Source organism: Nilaparvata lugens, chromosome 1, assembly GCF_014356525.2.
Source record: "Nilaparvata lugens isolate BPH chromosome 1, ASM1435652v1, whole genome shotgun sequence".
In the NCBI taxonomy this organism is placed as follows: Eukaryota; Metazoa; Arthropoda; class Insecta; order Hemiptera; family Delphacidae; genus Nilaparvata; species Nilaparvata lugens.
In genome coordinates this window covers 15189654-15195814 of record NC_052504.1, presented here as the reverse complement: position 1 = coordinate 15195814, position 6161 = coordinate 15189654, and positions in this window count along the sequence as shown.

Below are 6161 nucleotides of genomic sequence, written 5' to 3'. Positions count from 1 at the left end.
CGTCGCTTAATTACGTCAGGTACCTTGTTTAAATTATATTCGATCAGTACTCAGTAGGTTTCTTAACGTGATCTTTTGTAGGAAAATTATCAAGCTTGCATCAACTTATTCCCCTGAAGCTCAAACCAGAGATCACAGAAATAATATATTTACATTACTTTATGCCCAAACTATCCTTTTTACAGACAATTTCTCTCTGAGTATAGAATCTTTGAATACCTTTCAATATTCTGACACTTTATATTTTTATTCACCTGAACCTCAATATATTTTTTTATAGTAAATTTCTCAATGAGTATATAAGCTTTGAATATTTTGACGCTTTTTATCATACGAAACCGTCTATCATCTTCACTGCATTTCTATATTGTATCGGAGCAAAAACAAAATGAGAAGGGTATGTTTATTATAGAGTTTATAGGGAGAGGAATTAATGCTTCGATTGTATTATTTGTGGTACATTGAAAAACGTTCCAAAATTTGATTGATAATTGAAAAAACTTTCTAATTCCATAGTAGGAATGGTTGTAATGGCAGCTTTCACAGGACTAACACCATACACTAACTTGAAATAAGTGAATCCAATTCACTGAACTCTAGCTCTCAAAACTAATCTCAAATGATTGAGCTAAGCTATAAACATTTGGCAGTACCTATTAATAAGAGCCAAACTTATGGTAATTATTATCCTAGAACTATTCAATAGCTCAATGGTGGATGTCCTTACGAGAGACATATGCAAGTGTGCCTTTTAAATTACCTATAGGCTTATTGAAAAATTAACGGAAGCTTGTTTTAGTGGAGGTGGAGAGCTGCAAGTTTTCAAGGCCATCGATATAGTTTTGTGCCCCAACTATGAATATGATGTTGATCGTCTGACCTTTTATAGTTTCAAAAACTACTTCCTCACGCGTGTAACTTCGAAATGTTATTTCCGTGGGCAGAAAATATATGATACGGACATTCACCGAAAAGCAAGGCGGAACCTGGAGTGACCTTATTATACAAAAGGTAATGAATACATTAGTGCATAGTTTCAACCAACACTACTTTTTTGTTTTGCCAATATTCGAAATGGAAATGTTAAAATGCAAGCGGCATACAATTGGAAATGAGACTGGCAGAGTGAAAAGCAACGATTTTATTCAGAAAGTAACTGCTTTTTTAGTATCCATTGTATCAATTTGAATCATGTTTATTCTAAAAAATTTCCATGTACCAGACAATAATTACAAGCAGTAAGATAGCCTCATCTTTGGACAAAACGAAATTATTCCTCAATAAATTCACAGTAGTATAATAATGCATTATACCTCTTATTCTCCTGCTAGAGATTTCAATCAAATTTTGTCCGATAAGGTGAAAGAATTTGGGTAGGGATTTTATATCAAAAGTATTTCATCAATGCTTCTACTCCAAAGAGAGAGAATTATAGGGTTACCTCATCAGATAGAAGCCTGCAAGTGATAGACTTTGATAGATGATGATTGCAATTTTCCATTTTCGATGCCTATCGAAAAGATAGCATAGCTTATTTCCATTAAGGTATGCATTATATCTTATAGCTTATGCTATTTTTTTATCTATGTCGAAACTTACTGAGTTCGTGTGAGTGGTGATAATTACTACGCTCTCGCACGCTAATTTTATTCAGAATAGATATGCAAATTTAGAATGAATTACTTTTTAATCAATCACCCCTCTCCAGGGCACAGACGAGAGTTCGCATGGGAGACTCATAACTACAATCAATATTCAACTAATTTAGTCCGTAGACGTGATACACCATTGATTCAAAAATTATGATTCCAATATTTTATCAATCGAGGTCAATAAATTATGGGACGTCGACAGAATGATGTCACACAAAGACAATAAAATATTTAGCAGTAAGTTATCTACATTGTTAAAATAACCGCCTTTGTTTGTCTACACCAAATGTTGCCAAATATATAGCAGAATCTTTCTTTGTGAGACCAGTAAATTAATGTTACTATCACTTCCATTACACATAGGCCTAATAATTATTAGTCTTATGCTAATCGAGACTTATTAGATTTCATATGAGAGTTGATTAGATATGTTGACACATGTAACTCAGGATCATCGTCTATCGACGGATTTTCTATTAATGGTCTTCCTTGGAATAATCATAGAGAAGTTATTTGGATTTTCTTGTTTCTCATATACGGCAATGTTGGAAAATTTAAACATACTAACCAGTCACACACACACACACACATATCAGGGAGAATTGATAAAATGTGAGAGAGAAACAAAAGTTCTGTTTTTGGCAATTTTGAACATCGAATATCACCGAAAAACAAAAATGTTATTACTGTATAGCTTACTTATTCCTCAATTTAACGACAGATTATTATCCATCAACAGTAGGCCCAAAATTTTACAATCTGAAGAGAAAGTGTGGTATGGTACAGAAATATTTCCAAAAAGAGGAATTTTTAGATGCACCTACAGTGGGGAGGATTTCTCTGTTTGAATTGACCTCCGTAAGAGGTCAACTCCACTTTTGGAGCTCTATTACCATAGCCACCTCTAATACAGAGGTGGCTATGCTATTACAGATAGCATATGAGAATTTTAATATATTTTTCATTTTATGGTAATTTTATTATGAGAATTTTGTTGCTATTAAGAGGTGGCTAGGCTATTACCCATTTCCATTTTTGCGATATAATAAATTGAGAAGAGATTGAGTTTCACACTAGCATGATTATCATGGTGACTTCACTTTACTTTATTATCACCATCTTCTTATATTATTCTGTTGCTCTCCTTGTCCGACTGCATCAATAATTTGCAAGTCAGATTAATACCTCACACCGTATATAATTTTAGAATTTCATTTTTTTATTTCTAATTTCAAGGAGAATTTTGTTGAGGTTCGAACTATGAATTGTAATAAACCAATGATGAAATATTATTTTCATTTTCAATGCCACATTTTCGAAGTTGGAGTCTCCTTATTTGACGAAATAAAATAACATATGAATAAATCTTTTTCAAGTCTATAGAATAAAATTTCGTAATTCACAAAGTTTTGTCTTAATATCATTACAGCATGTCTCAATAGCTGCAGCTGGAACTTTTACAGCGCGAAAACAGATAATTCTTTATTCAATTCTATTGTTTTTTTTGTTGTACAAATGTTTATTTAACAAAGAACAACTAACAGTGCGTACTCGTGGAAAGCTGATTGCATGTAAGGACTTTCAGTAACTGAAGTATCATTGGCCAAGTCTTTTATTAACGACAATGGCATCAATTAAACTAAACGATCGATGTCAATAACTAGCATACATGTCAACACTTCAATTATCACAATCCCTAATTGTTATACCCTACTTTCAATATTCATCTCATTTATTTCTACTTTTTACCACGCCATTGCTCTATATTACCATGCCATTAATTTTGCAACGAAAAATATCTAAATAGAGCTATAACTCTTCTAATATATGAGAATAGTTGCTCAATCACACTACGATTTGAAGAACCAATAACTTATCAATCGTTTTTACCTGACACTAGGAATAGGCCCGCTTAGAAAATACACAGTAGTTGCATATTAATTATGGTAATAAATCAGAGACATCAGCAGAGTTGTTCGGTGAAAATAATACCTTTGACGTAATTTAATTAGTAATGATTAACGCTTGCAGATAATATCTCACCTGCATCTTGACACTTTATAGTTTCAAATCCAAAAACGAGTAATAGATAATCTTCCAAAATTTTAAGTGAAATTGCAGTCGTCTTCAACGAGTGTTGCAATATGAATTGTTTAAAATAATTCAAAACCTTTCTTGAAAGAACTATAGTCCTACAATCTAAAACAACAGTATACGAACATTTGAAGTTGTTATCAGGGGTCTTTTGAAGAAGGTGTGTGTTGTGTGAGCTCAAAGGACGTTCACATATTCAAATTGGCGATGAAAAATGGAAGCGCTCAAAGCACACCTCAACTTTGGTGATCACGTGATTGGGTTGTGATCGAAGCATGCTACAAACTTCGCCTGTCGAAGCCGTTTCAAACTTATTTTGTGATATGACACACAGGCTACTTCAGTATGTCCGTGAGGCCTCAACATTCCACTTAATAGAAGGCACAGTCATGGAGTAATTTACCGTATAGGCTGCCGTAAATGAATAAAAAAGAACAATGTAAACAGAATTAATATTCAATAGCCTTTTTTGAATATATATTTCGTCTTTTTTAAATAAATTTAATAGCACCACCTATTGAGCTATTATAGTATACTTTTTCTTATTTAGCACTGCAGTTCAATATGAGCCTTGACCCCTTGACCGTCTCCTCTACAGCTCTTCGTACGCTTCTCGGTCCTCTGTCTTTTGTCACTACCCTCTACATCCCATTTTTTGGAGATCGTCTCTCACTTCATCCTCCCACCTTAATCTTGATCTTCCTCTCTTCCTTCTGGAATGCAGCAGCCTCTCTTTGAATATTTTACCCATTCCAAGGGTCATTCGCTGTTTTAGCTAACTGTATAGTTCGCGCTCGCGATCGGCCTTCATGTAACTTCAACACATTTTAAAGCATGGGAGTGAACAGAACCTAGTCATGTCTCGGTCGTGATTTACCGTGATGACATCCAAATGTTTAGTCCAAACGTTTAATCATTGTTTAGTGCAGCCAACGAAGGGTTGTGTATGGAAATTAATGGAATACAATTTTTTTCATCTCGCTGCTCTGTTTAGAGTGGAAAGGAGGTAAACATGTTAAAAGTCCCCCCACCCCTACCCACTATGTGCTAAGGGGTTGGGGTGGTTCAGAGGTAACATATTTCGGGGTTTCGCTTATAACTCATTTCGACAACTACGCGTCTTACCGACATGACTATTCTATACAAAATTTCCTACAAAGTTTATATGACAACTCTTTTCATATCTTTCATAGTTTTCGAGTTAACCGCTCTTGGTGTATCATTTAAAAAACACGTTTTCCTCCATTTTTGTTGGCCGTAAATTTCCAAGTTTTGCCTAGTAGAGTTTTTTTGTATATCTCCATGTTTTCGAGATATCCGCTTTTGAGTGTCTATTTTTTGGAAAAAAAATTTCACTCAACTTTTTTCTCTTTCAGTAACAGTAACGTTACTCTTGAACAATGCATCGAAAGAATAAATTCTAATTCTAGAGCATTAAATTCTCTTCACTTTGATGCATAATTCTCATATTTTACGACTGTTGCAATATAAAATTTAGTGTTGTGTCTTCTGTTTTTCAACAATAGATCAATTTATTGACAAAGGAATTTGGAGTGAATGTTTAAAACACAATTTTTGACATAGCAGTTTTATTGGGACTAGTAAGGAGATAAAATATATAAAAAATCTCTAACCCAAACTAATTTGGTAGAGCAGTAGAGGTGTCAACCGCTAAGTTGACATTATTGAAAAATTTCTCACTCCACACTAAAGCTGCTTCAACCATTGGCCATTTTTTGTGTATTGGAATATGGGCTTAAGTACACTCAACAATAATTTTTTTCATTTTTCGACCGAATTTGACTTATGATGCATGATTTTGGACCGCCTTGACGAGCCGAGAAGAATGAAGTGTAGTATGATGAAATCTGAGCATTGTGTTAAAAGTTATAAGTGTTTGAAATTTTGATCCTTGAGGTGTCCTTAAGCGCGCCTCTCCACTAGGAAATACTAAAATGAAGTGCATCTAATGGGTGATTCTCATAGAACATGATCTCATGAACTTATGTCATTGTGCGAAATATCAATGTGAAGACAATATGTAGTTGGTGATGATGGTTGAAGCTGAAAATTAGGTTTTTTCACAATGCAAGGAGCATTGTTGTCAGGTGTACCTGGAAATTTATTTGAGATAGAGCGCTCTTCCTGATCTCAGATTGTAGAGCACAAAAATACGCCCAGAGGGATTTTGAATTATACATCTAAATGTTAACAATCGGAAGATATTGTTGATCAAAAACTAAAATTCATCAAAATTGATTTTTCCTTCAAATTTCACTCATTTTTGAAAAATCATTGAAGAAAAAATCAAACTCAGTACTCATTGAAGATAGAGAGTTTCGAATGATCTCATTTTATTCAGAATTTTTTAATCTAAAAAAAGGCGAGAGCAAATTTTTCTGTCCGATTACGAGA